This window comes from Malaclemys terrapin, chromosome 1 (genome assembly GCF_027887155.1).
Source record: "Malaclemys terrapin pileata isolate rMalTer1 chromosome 1, rMalTer1.hap1, whole genome shotgun sequence".
Classification (NCBI taxonomy): Eukaryota; Metazoa; Chordata; order Testudines; family Emydidae; genus Malaclemys; species Malaclemys terrapin.
This window is the reverse complement of record NC_071505.1, coordinates 286,927,954-286,947,277: the sequence shown is the minus strand read 5'-3', so window position 1 is coordinate 286,947,277 and position 19,324 is coordinate 286,927,954.

Here is a 19,324-nt window from a genome sequence, read left to right as displayed (position 1 = left end):
ACAAATATCCACAGTTACATAGGAAAAATACAACAGTAGTAAAATAGAAGGGAAACATTCATGCTTCAGCTTTAATGAAAACTTAAACTGATCATGGTCAGCTGGGAACTTTCCTTATGTGATAACTATTGAAGCACCTGGAATGGACTACTGCTGGAGACAGGATCCTGGATTAGTGGACCTTGGTCTGAACCAGAGTTTCAATTCCATCTGTTCAGGTTCTTATGCTGGTATTCACCACCAGTGCCTCAAAGCTCCTTTGTTCCTATGATTTTTAAAGAAAAAGACCTAATGTGCCAAAGCCCTTCATCTTAAGTATTGATCACGAAAAAATGTCACACTATTTTTGATATTTGGGTCTTTAATTTGCCATCAGTCAAAGGTTCTGTGGGACTGAAACACTCTTCAACTATATAAGTCAGGGAACGGCAGCCTTTGGCACGCGGCCCACCAGGGTAAGCACACTGGCGGGCCGGGCCCGTTTGTTTACCTGCTGCGTCCGCAGGTTTGGCCGATAGTGGCTCCCACTGGCCGCGGTTCGCTGCTCCAGGTCAATGGGAGCTGCGGGAAGCAGCACGGGCCGAGGGATGTGCTGGCCATGGCTTCCCGCCGGCCCCATTGGGCCGATCCCTGACATAAGTAGTTATTACTTAGTAATTTCTAGTGTTTTCATGAGTCACTCAAATAGGTATAACAGGTCATCTTGCCTTACCTAATTGGTCCTCTGGTATTAATGACAGGGAACCAAGCCTGCCTGAGCTGTTCAACCACATGCAGGAGGCACTTGAAAGAGGCAACTTCTTTATCTTTATCAACCTCCCAATCCTAGAAGGGATCTACTATGGTTAAAAAAATCATGCGGTATGAAGAAATACCTGCCCTCCATGTACTGATATTAGTGGCTATCAGTAACTTTAGACATATCACCTCATAATATTTAACATAAAGGGGAGGGGAAGGATATGAAGGTTTTTTTTTTTGCGCATTTCATAGATGCTTTAACAGGAGAGAGGAAAAAATGAAATTCCAGGAGATCAGGCCCCAAACTGAATTACATACCTACTGCAAAACTTATCTCGACAAGCAGCATTCAAAAATAAAATAATTCTTACATGATCTTTTAAGAAAATTAGAGATTGAGCTTACTAAATTATCATTTAAGTCCTGAGCAAGGCTCACTTATACATTATTCAAGTCAATGAAGGTCACAGTGAAGCAGACTTACCACTGACCTTGCTTCTGAAGTTGGTTCAGTGAACATTAAATAGAAAATGAGTTAGTGGAAAAAGAATCTTAAGAATGTCAGTAGTATGCATCATCAATAGGCAATATGTTCACCTCAAAGGCAGAATATCAGTTGTCTCAGGTCCATCCATGCAAGCTTATCCCATGCATTCATGTATTATCCGTGGATGTGTCATCCTCAGACATTTAGGAAGGATTGATTTATTTGCTTAGTAAAACATTGAGGTATGTCTCAGTCTATTTTCTGGATACTAAAGATGTTGGGTACAATGTGCTTTAAAGGAAAACATGGCACAGGCACTGACTTTTGTTTTCACTTATGGGTGCTTTTGTGGGGGGCGGGGGAGGGAAGAAGCAGAGTGAGGGTGATGCCTTGGGGGAATAGGCAGAGTGGGGATGAGAAGAGGCAAAGTATGGGCAGGGCCATGGCAGGAAGAGGCTGAGTGGAAGCGGGTCCTCCAGGTGAAGCGCAGGCAGGGCGCTGGTGGCTCCCCCACTTCTCGGATGCCTCCGCTGGCGGTGCTTCAAAGGTGTCAGATTGTCGCACCGCCAAAGAGAGGTGCACCGCATCCTGCATTTCTTGCCCCATTTGGGGAGCCTCCCCAAGACTCTTATACCTGCCGCCCATGCTGTGGCCCATGGGTGCTGAACACCCCATATTTTTTTTCAGTGGTTGCTTGAGCTCTGGAGAAAACATGGAGTCAGCGCCTAATAATCATAGATATTTAAGCCTGTCATTACATTCATGATTATTGACAGGAATAATAGAAATGATTGTTCAACACACAAGTCTATATTAAACTTTCTTTTGACTTTACTGTATGAAGTGTTGGTCCAATAAATGATATTACCTTATCCACCTTGTCTCTCTTTTGATATTAATATCATTTATGATACATTATAGCAGGTGCTGGCTACACCTGCTTTGGTGAAGGTAAAACAACCTTTGTTCTAACCTCTTTCTGATGAGGTGTGTAATCCCATGCAACTGGAGAGCAAAGAAGAGGAAGGAAATAGGCCAGCTGGGTTCAATTACAGCTCTTGTGTAAAAAAAAAAATGAAGCTTGGCTTTCAGCACACAGACATCTGTGGAGGGAGAAAGAAGTTCTTCCTTAGAGCAAGACTAGAGGTACTTAAGCTAAAGAATCCTCTAAGTGGTGAGACCAGAAGGCAGGGTTATTCAGAAGGACAGACTGATTTATTGACCATTTGATTGGTTCTTTGGAAGGGATTGGATGGAGAAAGCCACTGCTTTTTGTTTTCTTTGAACTGAGCTGCGAAAAGACCCCAAGGGGCTGCTGTTCAACTGAAGTTCCTCATACTAAAGGGGAACAGGGAACTGCCTGCAAATAAAGGGAGAAAAATCAATTTTCCCCTTTGGTTTGGTGATAGTTTGAAGAACAAGACTTGTTGAGAGACATCCTTCCCCTCTTGCTGGAGGGGGAAGTCCACACTCTCCTCACACATCCCTATCTCTGATCCATTCATGTGTATGGCTGAGAATTGCCATTGCTGTTCTCTGTGTAAGGTGACTCACGTGTCTTGGAGAAGAAAATTGAGGAAAATCCCTCCAGCCATTTTGAGTAAGGGGAGACTAAAACACCAGCACCAACACCATTGTAGAGAAAATGCTACCCACACACATGAGTCACTGCCATAGCAATACTGGCCAAGGGCAAACAAAGTCAGCTTCCTCTTGTAGCAATAGAAGACAGATGTTCTTGCCGGGTCTGCCCCACGTTCAACAGCCACCCTACACAGTACCTTGCCTCAAACCCAACGTATAGAGAGACCAGACGCTATGATAAGTAGAGAACAGACAAGGCCCATTCAAAGTGCAGGCTGAAGGCCTGATCTTGCAAGCTACTGCAGCATCCTCCCCTTAACACTGGAGGAACTGAGGGTACTCATCATCTTCCAAGGATATTGCTGAGCTAGATGCTGCAGGAGCAAAACATTTCACACTTCCCTGGCAAGATAAGGATCCAACAGGTGCTTGAGGAATGGGACCTGGATCATAGATACAGTGCAAGCTGGGAACGATGAGAGGCACAGAGAGGGGAGGACAAGACCCCCCCCCTCCCAGATCATTAAGTCAGTTATTCTCATAGTGCTCCTGTATCTCTGGCTGGCTGCCATGCTTTCAGTAGGATCCTGGTGTGTGGCAAATGCACTTAGAATCCCAACTGCTATTAGAGTGTATTTATAAAATAATACTAATGGCTCATAATGGAATATTTTGCCTTTTGATATAAAAACAATCTGTGAGTACAACAGGGATGAGGAAAGCAGAGAGGAAATTATTGTTCAAAAAGCTTTTAAATGCTGCTGCTTGTTTTTGTTCATATTTTTTACAGATTTTTTCTTCCCAATAGGACCAATTCAAGGCATTGCACATTCACAAAGGGCTATATTAGAAGGTAGCCTAACAGTCCCTGCGTTATCAGGGGAGCTGGTGGGGTCTGATTTGTAGAAGTGCTGAGCCTGCATAGCAGCAACTAAACTCAATGGAAGCTGTGTTTTGCACATATAAAGAACGATATAATGCTAAGTAAAATGCTAAGTGCTCAGAAAAATCAGATCCTATATTCAAATTGGGCACCTAAAATGAGTGAATACTTGTTATGTCCTTAATCTCTGTGGTCAAGAACCACAAAGGCACCTAAACAGCAGACTAAGGTGCCCAAGTCCCAGTTTTAGTCACCGCTGTGATCCACAAAACCCCATGTGACTGCTTCCTCAGCCTTAGTACTTAAAATCACTTGGAACCTACAGTTTCACTGTAAAAGCTCCCTTGTTGCCTAACGTTTTGCCTCTGGGCATGCACACTGCTGCCTCACTCTTGGCATCTGGACATCTCTTGCCTAATCCCCAATGCAATCCATGAGATAGGCAGAGGAGTGCCTATCTCACCCATGGGGCCCAATCCAGTAGGTGTGCTTGGAGGCTACCTGCCAAATCAGGTTCCATTCAAAATCTGGCTGGAAAAGGAGGAGATTGTGGTAGTCCCCAACTTATAGCCCACTGGTTAAAGCATTTACCCAGGGAGTTGGTCATCTGGGTTCAAGTCCCTACCCTGCCTGATAGGGAAAAAGGATTTGAACTGGTGGCTGGGTTATTACATGGTGGGGCTCTCTCAATTTCTCCTGCTGAAGCTGTTCCACTTGGGATAAATAATTTGAATCAATGGGCCAGAGAGAAAGTGTGTGAGACTGATTCTTAAACCTGGAGGTTAGGGCACCCACCTGGAAGGTGGGAGATATAGGGGCCAGTTCCCCTGCTCAAATGACAATTTATCCAAGTGGAACAGCTTCAACGGGGGATATTGAGGGAGCCCCGTATCAGGATATCCCTTAGCTCAGTGGTTAGACCATGCACCTGAGAGGCAGAAGACCCCTGCCCAAATCATTTCTCCCCACCAGGCAGCGGGGAAAATGACCATGGAACTACCACATCCCAGGTGAGTGCTCTAACCAGTGGCCAAAAGTTAAGGTGAGCAACGCCTCCCCGTCCAGCAGGTATGTGTCGAGTTATGTGCCTGCCTACCAGATTCTCACAAGCAACAGCTCACCCACTTATACCACCTGACTGCAGGGGAGGGATTCCCAACTGTGGATTGCTAGCAGTGACAGGTGCCTCCATGCAGCCTGATGTTAGGTCCCTATCTCCAGGAAAAGGGCAGGGCATAGGATACATCTCTTTTGTCAGCATCTCCCATCATCTAGCTTAAGTTGCTCTCTGCCTAACATGCTGGCTTTTTGGATCACATTTTAAGGAGCCTATCTCTATTCATTCATTGTATAGCCTAGGTGCCTAACTCAGGCTTTGTGGATCACAGTGTTGTTCCAGCAATTTTCTAGACGCCTAGAAGTTAAGCATTGCAATCTATTTGTGGATCTGGTTCTCTGTGCCCTAGCTCCACTGTCCCTGTAAAATGGGGATAATACCAGCCCCTCACCTCACAAGGTGTTGTGAAAATAACTTAATGTTTATGAAGCATTCAAACAGTAACATAAAATAATCCCCGAGAAATTCATAATTCTGTATTCAGAGCAGGGTTTAAATAGTGTGCAGTAAATAAGACCTGGGGCCACACACTGAACAACAAGGATAAAACTAAATATTGACTAGCCGCTCACTCAGTGAGCACCATCCACCATGTGCACTGAATGTGGTATGGATCCTTTAGAAAAAAATAGTATTTGATCGGTAATCTGACACTCTAGAATTGCATATGAGCAAGGGAGCCGAATTAATGTTGCACAAGCTACTTTTATTCTGGCATTTCTTAACTTTTGCACCATTAACAGTTGTGTGTGTGTGTGTGTGTGTGTGTGTGTGTGTGTGTGTGTGTGTGTGTGAGAGAGAGAGAGAGAGAGAGAGAATGTGTAATATCAAATGCAAACAGTAGAGGAACAAGAATGGAGGGAAAATGCTGGAGAGTGTATGGGATCTTGCTCTGCATATAACATACATAGGAAAAAGAAAACAAAAGGAGAAATTGGATTTATCAGGTGCTCAGTAGCACATTGTACCAGGACTCTTAATGACAGTAGACATAGTGCACTTGCAAGCGTTTTCCGTACACAACTTTGAATGAATACAAATGGAATCTAGATTGAACCCCCTCAAAAATACTAAAAATCCATTCTGCAGACCATAGGCAAGTCACTATTTACCCTATTTTGGCCTCAGTTTCCCCATCCAAAAAATGGAGATAAATACCCACTTTTGTAGAAAGAACAGGAGTACTTGTGGCACCTTAGAGACTAACAAATTTATTTGAGCGTAAGCTTTCATGGGCTGCAGCCCACTTCTTCGGATGCACTTTTGTAGAGTTCTTTGTGCTCATTGAGTAAAAAGGTGTTCTTAGGATGGCGTGTTAATACTTCAAACTACTCAAACATTCATTAAGATTATTGAATGTGCATGCTATGATTACACATATTCCCCATTGTACAGTATATGATTTTTATAGGTATTATTTGGTGGCAGATTGCCCTTTGCACGGATGTGTCTATCAACATCAGTGCCTACAGCATATTTGCTGACCTTCAGAGAGCTCTGACTTTTGTTATCTTGCAACATTTAGTTTTATTATTTTACCCAAAGAAGGAAGCATGTTGCTTTTATCCTAATAATTGATTCCTTATTCATAAATATGCAAAACAATCTTTCTTCATTTATGATAAAAATGAAATGAGTTTATTTCACTAAAACTCAATACACTGTAAAACTTATAGCCAAGATACATTGGTATCACAAGAATATATTCAAGGTTGTACTTGTTTAAAACATTTGTAAATATTAAGGGCCCAATCCTGCAAACTCTTACACATGTGATTAACTTTACTTATCGGTGTAGATTCATTTAATTCAGTGGGAGTATTCATATGCATAAATCATGTGCATAAGTGCTTGAGAATCAGACCCTATGTGTGCAATATGTGGGATGAAGTGAGATTTCTTATACTGATATTTTGCTACTAGGTTCTTATAGTAGTTAAAGGGTCATGAATATCAGCTCATAATCAAACATGGCGGGGTGTAACATACAAGTCCATAAAGAAATACATTGGGCTCAGTTGTGTTCTCACACCAATGGAACTCAGGAACCATGCCACTGAAATTCATAGAATTACACCAGCGTAAAAAGATATACGAAGAAAACCAGGCCCATTATGTCTTAGATGGCAGCATGTGACATGGAAATGAAAGTTTGTTTGTTTGTTTGTAATCACCCCACTAACAAACAAATATACTGACATTTTCTTCCCGAAAGTTCAATAAATAAAGTTGGTGACCTCTGGTGACTGTCATTTCTTCAAATCAGAGCCCTCCCATCCAATATGAAAAGCTTATGGAAGAAAGTATACATTTATATAACAAAAAAATCCCATTTAAATATAATATATCATAAATAACTTTTTTAATAACAGCATGTGTGCAAGAGGTGTTACATACCTAAAACCCTTGTGATACTAAGGCCAACATTCTTCAGACTTTGGTGCTCAAGGTTATACAACTACATCATCAATAATAAGAGATCGTCTGAGATTTGAATTTCAGAGATGCTGATGTAAGATTGTTGAATGGTATAAGATACTTATGCAGCTTTAAAGTCTTAGAACAGTGTAACAGTAAAAAAATCTATACAAAATTATCAGTCTGTGGACAAAACAGGGGCATGGAGAGCTGGCTAGAGTATAGGAGATGCTTATGATCTTTTAAAGATTTTTAAAAACTCAGCACTTTATATGGGGGGGGCATATATATATATGCCCCCCCCATATAAAGTGCTGAGTTTTTATATATATATATATAAAAAAAAAACACATAACAATATATATATATATGCACAAAATATTGTAATGTACCCAGAAAGAGATCACAATAAAGAGGTTTTGCTATGCATAGTTATAATGAGAAAGAATATTGGGCTTATAACATTAAGACTGCAAGCATCTTAGTTTAAATATCTGTCTCCTATTTACTGTATAGCACCTAGAAGGCTAATAGATGTTAAAATAGTTAATACATAATATTAATACAAACAAAAACTTATTTCAATCCTAACCATGAAGTTTCTATTCAGTAAATCCATATGCAGACTAAGCATATCTCAAAAACAGCTTGAATAATTGTCTTCATATTTAGTTGGAAAAAGAAACACTTATAATCCATTCTGCAATAAATCTATTGCTATTAACAATTAGCAGTTAGCCCTCACACCTGCAAGCCTTGGTCACTTTAGGGCCAAAAACACTAGTATTTATTACATGAGACGAAAGAGAACTCCTGTTGCTGCCACAAAGAACAGGAGATCCCTCTACTAATAAAGCTGCAACCAGCCCCAAGAAATCAAACTACTTAGAAAACACATGATAACAATTTGATACGTAAAATAGTTAACAAAACTTTCAAATCACAGTAATAGTTGCATGATCTATCACTAAAAACAATTACTTTTTATTTTCAAATTTTACAGAAAAGTTCTTTTCTGCCAGAGGAAATGTTGAAATTTGTCAGGTCAAACCACTTCTCAGATTAAAAGTTATAGAAGGGCTAAATAGAGGGTGAAATGCTGGCCCATTTAAGTCATCAATTCATAGATTTTTAAGGATAGAAGGCATCTCCTTTATAACACAGGCCATGTAATTTCTTCCATTGACCCCTGTATTGAGCCCAATAACTTGTGTTTGACCAAATCATATATTCCAGAAAGGCATCCTTCATCTGAAGACTTAAAATATGGAGACTCCACCACTTGGCAGTTTGTTCCAATGGTTAATAGCCCTCACTGATAAACATGTGTGCCTTATTTCTAATTTGAATCAATTTCATTTAATGAGAGTTTTGTCATGGTGTCCATTGGGCCCACAATTTCACCTAGAGTTAATAATGCAGCTTGCTTTCAACTTTAATTATAGACACTATTGTTGATTAAGGATTGCATATATGTGGTGAGTATTGCAGTTATCCCACTGTTCATTCCATCACCTCTCAAACAGCAGCTTGCAAGGGTATTGTAATCCCTGAGCTGCTGGTACTGTTAGTGCTGCTTGGGGAATTTGGGGAGCAGCACAAGGGAAAAAAAGGAAGTGAGCATGTCTGTGAAAATAGACACAAGCAGTTCCAAAAGCAAATGCTGAATAAATCTGCAGAGGAAAGATGCCCCTGTGCAAAAGCTCTCACTCAGAAATTTCTGGAGCTGTAAAGTTCCCCAGAGTGTATGCTAGCGTATACTCCCTAATTAGCCTGAAAACAATTCCTTTCTCAATTCTGGTACTTGGATGTCAAGGGTTCTTGCTCTACCAGCTAGTAATCCACTTGGCTGCCTGTCTGCTTTTTCTTCTCTCCCATCTGCACAATTCCTTATTGGTTTTCACACACTGTACACATGCAAACATGTTCTGGGACTGTGATCCTCCATACAATATCAAAGGTAAACAGATTGTATTTCCCATGGTCTATGTGCCAGGTAGTTAACTGTTAGATGTTGTTGCTGCGTGAAGTCCCTGCACACTACATCCGCAAGGGACCATGTGATTAAATGCCAAATCAAGAAATTAAAAACTTATGAGTCAGCTCCCAAAAAACTATGAAAGTTTAAAATTAAATAAATTTTGGATTCTTATTTTCTTTCTTGTTATGAACTTTATGATATTTTTAAGCTTTTTTCTGCAACCATGAGGACTAAAAACTTTCTTTTGTTTTTTTTAAATGAAAGTTGAGAGTCTCATGTGATCACATGACTCCAGGAGCCGGCACTTAAGAAAACACCAAACAATGACAAAATGACTAGAGTTGGCAACATTGAAAAGCCTCTTGATTGCTTTAGTATCCACCAGCAACTTTCACCAACTTTTACACAGATAATAGTCTCACACATCCCTTTTTGGCTCAGCCATGCCCCTTTCGCAGCTTACTCCTTTGTTCAAAGAGACAGCAGTCTAAATGCAAATATTTTTTCACCAGAAAGGAATCACCTCTGAGGCACAGATTGGGATTAAACCATTGGTAAAGTTTAATCACCCAATTTACACAGGTTCAGGTGCTTACACAACTCAAGTTAGTGCAGAATTGAGCCCACTTATCTTTCCATTATAGACAAACAGACATAGAACATCCACCCTCTTTGGCGTACCAATAGGAAATCCAAGACATGTTTGAGTGACCTTGATGTAGAGAAACTTTGAATCAGGTAACTGATCCTGAAACACTTTTAGACTTTAGATGTTATGAGGTGTAAAATAAAGCAGATTCCCTATATATTTTGAGGACGCGAGCTCTATCTAGATATTATATAGCTGTGATCATTATAGGATCTGAGTGCCACAGAATCACTAATGGATTGTGATCCTCACCACACCACTGAGACATACAGAGGTACTATTTTCATTTTACATTTGGAGTGCAGGGCAGATCAAGTGATTTGCCCAAGCTGATAGAGCTGTGTGTGAGTTGGAAGATGTGGGTTCAATTCCCAAGACCCAGTTCAGTGCCTATACACTAGACCATTAAGCCTCATATGAACTAAAAATCTTTATGGTATGGTTCTTTTATGTGGATGAAAAGTCATATAGATTGCATTTCCTTATTCATAAATATGGCATATGAAAATAAATTACATAATCCCAAATAGAATTAAATAAACACAGGAAGAAAAGAAGTAAATATAAATGTTTGATTCGTGTATACCATAGATTTTATACAATTTCATTATCATATAAATAGCTTACATATATAATCTTTTGTGTGTAAATTCTGATTAATAATGTTACAGTAAAAATTAAGATTAATTGAGGCCGCTCTGAAAGATTTGCTAGTACTTTTTAGCCTAGTTACATTATGTTCCAAGAAAGTTTTGGTATTCTGTTAATGATTTACAATATCTGCTTACTTGTATCTTATAGACTGCTAAACTGTGTAAACCTGCTTTTTTTTTTTTTGCAAGGTTTGAGACTTCAGCATACGCACTGATCTGCTAGAAGACTGAACTGCTAAGTGTTTTGCAAATTAATACATGATAGCTGAGAAGTGCTAAATCTGCATAAACCTATAAAGCTTCACAACTAAAACAGGTTACAAAAAAGAAATTGAAGGGCAAACATGTTTTGTTGTCATTGAAGGACATTAAGTTTTCTCACAGTCACAAAGGTATCTAGGGACATATTAATTCTTCCTTTGGATCTTACACATACAGATGTACTGCACATCCTTCTGTGTAGGATTCAAATAAGGCCGTAACTGAGAGGAGGCAAAGAACTTTATCTAGCATATTTAATGAAATGTGCAATGAAAAACTAAAAGCCTGATTCTCCACTGCCCTCCACCTGTTTGTAGATATTTATCCCAGTGTACAGTGAATGCAAAGTGGGTGTAAAATACAATCAAATCAGAATGCAAGGAATTCTACATTTACAGAATGCCAGATGCACGACTGTGCTTAACTACCAAAAGGTAAATTTTAGTACACAATCAACTCGTTTCATAGATATACCTGGAATAGTATTTCATTTCATAGCGCGGGGGAAGATTTGAGTCACATTATTGTAATTTGAAAAATAATCCACCAAATTCATCCCTGGGGTAACTCTATTTAGTAGACAAGTTTCAGAGTAACAGCCGTGTTAGTCTGTATCCGCAAAAAGAAGAACCTCTCAGAGTTAGTAAGACAACTCCCACCTGTTTATGCTCTCTGTATGTGTGTATATATATATCTCCTCATTATATGTTCCATTCTATATGCATCCGAAGAAGTGGGCTGTAGTCCACGAAAGCTTATGCTCTAATAAATTTGTTAGTCTCTAAGGTGCCACAAGTACTCCTGTTCTTCTATTTAGTAGAGTTAGGCCAGGGATAAATTCAACCCCATTGTCTTTCAGTGGCAGTTCCACTGTGAAATTTCATGTTAGGCATGAAGTTAACTTGGGTCTCCACACCACTGCATTTGCCCTTTCTTCTCCTGTTTACCGTCGATTTTCCTTTAAATGTCATCCATCCTGATGCGTTAGATCACTGGGAACACATCACATTTCATTGCATGGCATTAAGAGCTAGGCTGTCTTGACACTCGGCATCCAAAATAAATAAGCATAGTGAATCTTCCGTCGATAGCGCCAGGCACTAACTTAAGCTCAGGAATGAAATTCCCCCCAAAACTGAATAAAATATGAAAAGCATTTATCCCATTTTCAGTGAGTAAATGCTGTGTCACAAAGTTAGTGCCGTACTTAAAAATCACACAATAGCATATTAATGAATAGTTTTCTTTTTAGCTCTACTTTACTCTCTTTAGTATTTTATGATGCACATCATGTAAATGTTCCTCTGGGGTGAAATAGCAATAAATCTTTAATAAACTGTGAACAACATTTCAGTCAGAGTGACAAACACTTTGCTACAAAAGTATTACAGATAAATTATATTTAAAATAAACAAACAGAGAGATATTATTAAAAGGTTTGCCTCTTTCACCAGAGATGTGCCTCATATTTGAGTTTGCTAGGAATTAAACACCAATAAATCTTTAATGAGGTATGAATGAATATACTAATCACTTGAGATTTATTGACACATCAATATCCATAGGATAGTATCTTATTAAACTATTGCCGGGCCTTCCTTGTTAGGCATTATACATTCAGTATTAATAATGAATGAGCATTTTTAATTCATTTCTGTTGTTACGCCCTGTCCTTTACTCCTGCAGCAACATTACTAAACCTGATTTTATAAATATCATTTTCTTGAGATCCATATGTTAAGGGTGACCGGTACTGAAGAGTAAGAACTTTAGCCCAGTTTAAAATTCCTAATTTACGGCTGATACCTAATGCATGGTTTAACAAATGAACATTTTTAAATGCTCTTCTTACGAGGTGGGCCCAGGAAGGAAGCATACATCTCTCCTTTGCAAATTTGAGACGTATTTATTGATTACAAATACGAGAGCTCTACAGGTATGAATGCTGATCTTATTAATCTGACAGCAGCTTTCAGAAAACTCTCATTTCAGTAGCATCCACGTCCCTCTTTCGCTTCCACCTGTCAATTGCTGTTATAGTGAAGTCATGCTCCTATACTGATTGAGAGTACACTGTGTCCCTACAGACAGGGAGAACCCTGTTCCCTTTGGCTTCTGTCTTCCCCTGACACTGTGCCACTTACAACTGATTTCTACCAGACCAAGACAAGGACAGGTTCTTCAGTGACACTGCCCTGCTGCTGTCCTGCCAAGTCATTCAGTCAAGCATGTGAAGCAGCGTTGGTTAGAAATGAGGGAGAATGAGATTTATGTTTAGCAGGTGAGAGATTTAAACTACTGGTAGGACTCTTACTCCCATTTTATGGAGTCTGAGCCCTCTATAGTCTGTTTTGTTTAGCTGCTTGCCTACTCAAGTACCACCCTACACCATAGTTCTATTATTTATTCATAGACTCCGTGCTGGCAGTTGAAGGATGCCATATCACTTTATAACTATTGATCAATCATTCTTCACAGCACCTGTGTAGGCTAGGTCAGTATTATGTCCCATGGCACAGATAAGGACACTGAGGTACAGTGAGGTTAAGTAATTGTTCAGGTTCACACTGGTAGTCCCTGGCAGACTCAGGATTTTCTAAATCATAGCTAAAAGAACATAGCTAAAATCACCTGAGTCTTTTGCTAAAAACAAATCTTTCCTCTTCCAGATATGGGGGTTTATTATTAATTATTATTATTATTATTATGACCACGCTTTACATTAAATGATACATTTATCAATAATGTATAGACAGTTAATAGATCATTAATATTTGTTTTAGTAAATGGTGAATAGTTATAGAATATTAGAGAGCCCAAATGGTCAATGGGTTGCTTAGAACCTCTATAATAGCATCTATCGAAGCATAGTAAATAATCATGTATACCACACAATACTCATATCTGTATCATACCTGTGTTTCTATTAATCATTTATTAACCTTTTATAAATGGAACCTTAATATAAAGTGTGACTATTAATATTATTTAAATTGTAGAAGCTGAGACACCTCAATTAGGAATGTGCTAGGCTTTGTGCAAACACTCATAACAAAAAGACAGATTGTAAGTTCTTTGGGGCAGAGACTAAGCCTAAGGTAAAAGACAACAGATTGGGGAAGCACTTGGTATCAGTGAAAATTATGAGCACTGTGGTAAGCAATAATTACAGCACCCAGTTGCCTTCTTCCTGCACCTCACAAAGGTTCATTGTGTGTGTCACACAGGAAGAGAGTATCAGAGGGGTAGCCGTGTTAGTCTGAATCTGTAAAAAGCAACAGAGGGTTGTTATGGTGTAACAACTCTAACTCAGGAACCAACCCATGCAACAAACCTCGATGCCAACTCTGCCCACATATCTACACCAGCAACACCATCACCAGATCAGCTACAACATCACCGGCTCATTCACCTGCACGTCCACCAATGTTATATATGCCATCATATGCCAGCAATGTACATTGGCCAAACTGGACAGTCACTATGCAAGAGGATAAATGGACACAAGTCAGATATCAGAAATGGCAATATACAAAAACCTGTAGGAGAACACTTCAACCTCCCTGGCCACACAATAGCAGATGTAAAGGTAGCCATCTTACAGCATAAAAACTTCAGGACCAGACTCCAAAGAGAAACTGCTGAGCTCCAGTTCATTTGCAAATTTGACACCATCAGATCAGGATTAAACAAAGACTGTGTGGTTCTAATGGCTATATTGTTCAAGTCAGTGAATCCCTCTTTCTACCAAGGTCCAGCCAAGGTTTGCACAGTCCCACCCCTTGCTGCTGTACCCTGGGCTTCTTCCTACCCAGCCTTTCTCAGGCTTTCTTCCCCACAACTTCTCTGAGTTGACCCAGCTTTCAGTAATAGGATCCCATGGCTTATTTTCCCCTGCAGACCCTCTCCAGGCAGCCCTTCTGCTACAAACTCCCTCTCTTTAACCAGCCTGCTCCTGCCCCACAGGCTTTCATGATCAGTTAAGCCTGGCTCTCTGTCCAGGTGCAGCCAGATAACATAATTGGGCCTCTCAGGCCCACATTAACCCATTCAGGGCCTGCTTGGGTACACACCTATCACATCCCCTTAGAAGGGCCAAAGCCCCTCAGATCTGGGCACATACACACAAGAAGGGAGAGTGTGGGGCTGACAGGTGGCCATACTCTTATTCTTCCCTAGATCTCTTGCCGCTCACCCCCAATGTACCGCTCTGCTACTCGCCCTAACCCCCATGCTTCCACCTGAGCCCCCCCAGCCTCTCTTCCCCTCAGCTGCCACCCATCCCCACTTACCCCTTCCCGCATAACCCCCCTTCCCTAGCTGCAGCCCCAAACCCCTCTGCCTCTATTTCCCTACTCTTCTGCCCCCTAATTTCTCATCCTCTCCCAGGAAGCAGTTTAGTGTGGGGGTGCTGGGTGGTATACAAAAGGTCAGACTAGATGATCTAGTGATCCCATCTGACCTTAAACTCTATGACTATGACTCTAAACATTCATATGTCTAATTTTTTCCTCAAAGACTTTGGGGGAGTGCACTGGCAGAGCTGGGGTTCACCTGAGCCCTCAACTTCTATCCACTCCCGTCACCATCCATCCCCTTTCCCATAACTCTTTCCCTTTACTGCAACCCAAAACCCCTCTCCCCCCGCTCCTCAGCCCCCTAATATATCTTCCCTCCCAAGACCTATTCTAGTTCCCCCTCAAAAATACTTTGATTACATTCCCCCCAAAATAAAACTGCCACCCACACATTGAGACCATTTTAACCCACATCACATCAATAGTTTGTTCTCTAGCTCTGCACAAAAAACCCACTTTGAAATATTTTTAGAAAGGCTATTTTTTTCAGAGGGTGGGATGGGGAGAAGGCTCAGGGCTCTGGGCTACTGCCTGATGACTCCACATTTCGGACACTAACCCTACCTTGCACCTCCTGAGGCACACCAAATGTCAAAGAAATCTGATTAAGCAAGTTAATTTTAGAAGACTTAGAAAAGCTTGACCCTATAATCAGTGCTTAATTTTGCTGGGGCTTGCCAAGGCTGAGCCCAGGCATCTGTGGGCTTGGCAGTTCATAGCCCCAGCACCTCTGGGTTTGCCATGTCAGTTACGAAAGTAAAAAATTGCATGAGCCCTAGCACCTCTTTCATTACAAATTAAGCACTGCTTTAGGCTCTTGGTGGCCCCAGTGAACTAGGTCAAGGGCTCTCACTTAGTGCTATATTGCCGGGATTCTCCCACAATTAATCCACATTGTCATTCCATAAAGTATTATCAAGACCGCTGTAGTAATTCTAACAGAATTTGAACCAAATGCCTGATCAAAGAGCTGGTAGAGCAGAGCTTGGGTAGATGGGGGGTAAAGTGTGAAGTGTAAGGGGAGCCTGGAAGGGGATTATCAGTTTCAGGCTCTGTTCACTCAGCTCCCTCTAGACACCTCCAACATGTTACTTATCCCACCGAGAGCCGACAAGAGGGGCGGAAGCTGGTACAAATTACCAGGACCCGGTGGTCTGGAAGGGGGCCCAGGGCCCAGCGTCCCCGGCTTTCCTCCCCTCTCGTCGGCCCTGTTTAGCCGGTCCGCCCTTGCTGGGGGGCCCGAAAAAAATTTTTCACCAGGGCCCGAACCTGCTCTCAGCAGCCCTGATCCCACCTCTTAATATCTGATGCAGCAGCCACCTGCAGCCGATGGCTCCTGATACCTCAGATTCAAAACTCATTCATTATGATTCACATAACAAAACTTGGGGGCACCTCAAACCACAGTGCAGAGCAAAGTTTACAAGAACTGTTGTGGGTATACCCTGGATGCAGCTGGATCCCACAGCAAGCTCTAGAACAGCTCCCGAGGGCTATTCATGGGGTTGACACAGTAAGCTGTAGGGAGAGAGGGACAGATGGTGTGTTGGGGGAAGGCAATGTCTCTCAGGAAAGGATGGGGATAAACTGCCAGCCATCCAGAATTGTGGCATGTATCGTCATGTTTACATCATTTCAGTTTACACGAGTGTGTAAATAGACAATACTGTACATAGAAACAACCTATCTAAATACATACAAAACAAGCTGAACTTCAAATATTAATTCATACAGGTGACTTTAAATCTTATTAAAATATGTGGAATCGGTTTGGCCCACACAAAGTTGTGCTTAGGTTTATGTGATCCACCTGTGTAATAATGTGGGTATCGCCGTTGTAAACAAAGGGGATTATGACACTGTAGTATTGCTGTAGTTAATGCTCAGGGATTATTTCCTTTCACCATAAAGGGTGACCATGCAAACTACTGTTTGGACACAGATCCGTTGAGGAATTTGGATATGATTTCAGAGAGGACATTTTCCTGGTATACTAGACAGTTCTGTCAATAACTGTGGTATTTCTCTTATCTGCTCATATCCCAAATACTGTGGGTATTTTTTGAAGTTATTTGAGGCTTTGATTTCACTTTGTGAGAGACTAGCTTTTTTAGCATGTTTAGTTTAAACTTGAGAACATTCAGTTCTAGTATCTTCCTGCATGGGAGGCAGTCAATTTTTTATACTCTGCTCACTTCTAACTGTGGTTTCTGCAGAAGGAGTGAGGTGGTATGTAACAAATTTACTTTCCCGAACAAGGGCCAGAGAGAAAGGAGGAGGGATACTTCAGCAAACCTTAGCCCATGTTTATTTGCAAGTTTATTCATGCAAAGATCTGCTGTTCCAAATGCAGCAACTTTATGGAGGATACATGCTTACCCTTTTATTATTCTGGTTGCAGCTGTAGTGTCTGGTTTCCACTTTATTACTAGTAGGGGCAAAGGTGAGTCCATTGAATTTACTTTGTAGGTTCTGTCTCTCTCTGATAAAGTGTTTCAACTTCCAGTTAAAAAGATTTTATTTAATCAGTTCCAAGAGCTGAACAGCCACTCCTGCATATCTTTTTAACACTGGGCAAAATAATTTTAAATGCTCAGCTGTAAAATAAAACGTTAGCACAAGAAATGCTGTATTTAGTGTATATTTAAACATAAGTGAGTGGTTTTAAGTGTGAAGAAAAATGTAATAATAAAAATTTGCATTTCCCTTGCCCCTCTCATAGGGAACTGTCAGAGTGTCCTACATACATTCATTAAGCCTCACAACAGCCCTGTGACATAGGTACATTTACCATCCTCATTTTACAGATGCGGAAATGGAGTCACAGAATGTTTATTAGGTTAATGATTTGCAGGGCCAAGCATATGATCCAGGAGTTCTAACTCCCAGCCCCCTGCTGTAACCATTGCACAATAATGATTTCTTTGAGGTTTGACTAGTGCCATTTGAGAAATTCTCTGTTGTAATTAATTAATACCAATAGTGTGTTTGGAAGAAGTCTCTGGCCATCGAGGAGGTTAATGGCTGCTGCTGTGCTGCAGACTGTGGCAAACTAAAACTTCATGGCAGCTGTAAGGGTAGAACTCAGTACAAAAAGCCAAGGTCACTACCAGCTAAGTGAAAACCCTTGCAGCACCACCAGTATTTGGTCCTATGAAATACACTATTGGAGTTCTGATTCCATGCCGCAGTGATCAATGGTAACCACATACACTACCCTGCACTTTACAACACATTTATCCTTTATCACCTTGTGGGTTCACATCTCACTGCCAACACTAATATAACAAATCCGTGACAAGCTAGGACCTCCACTGCAGTCATCATGCTGCCACAGCCAATTGGAACTCCACAGGGGGACAAGGAGAGCAGTTGGATCCTCCTGCTCCAAAAGCAAAGGACTCTATTACTTGAACCACAGGAAAATCTGTGTAACTTGCTATCTTTAGGAACTGACCAAGTGCCTCACCATGGTATCCAAACATCAAAAAAGGCTTAAAAATACAGTGAGAGGCTGGCACTTGGTTCAGTTCTCTATCTTGCTCTAGGTGAAATCTTGTCCCCCTAACTTGAGTGTATCTACCATTCTTTGTCTTGATGCAGGTTAAATCAGACCTGTTATTACTGGGCACATTTCCCCCTCTTCTCCAGCTCGTTAGAGAAGGAGGTGGGAGCGTTTTACAGTATGACCTGAAAACATCAAGGGTAGGACTCTCCCTGATATCCTTTGGGAGGTTGTTTTAGAGTTTGGGAGTTACTGTTAGTCGAGCTGCTACTAATCATCTCCTTTCCACAATACGTGTGTACGCTACACCTTCAGCACATTACATCTTGCTCTGTTTTTGTGGTCTATTTATGTCCAGTTCTTTCAGCCACTCTCAGGGTATCATTGGAACAATTCCCATAGCTATAGAACGTAAGATCAGTATACAGAAATGAATGATCTTCAATATATTAATAATATTCTTCATATTTCAACTTTTTGTGTAATTGCAGTGACTATTTCATAATTAATATACACACCGATCATTATTTTAATGTAATTTGCCAATCAGAGTGATTGATTGTAGGTCAAGGCAGAATTCCATTAGTATTTTCATTACTGTCACCAAAGAGGTAATGTCAGTTAAGTAATGGATGCTATATACCCTGCAAATGTCCAAATAGAAATTGTGAATTAAGTTCTCCATTT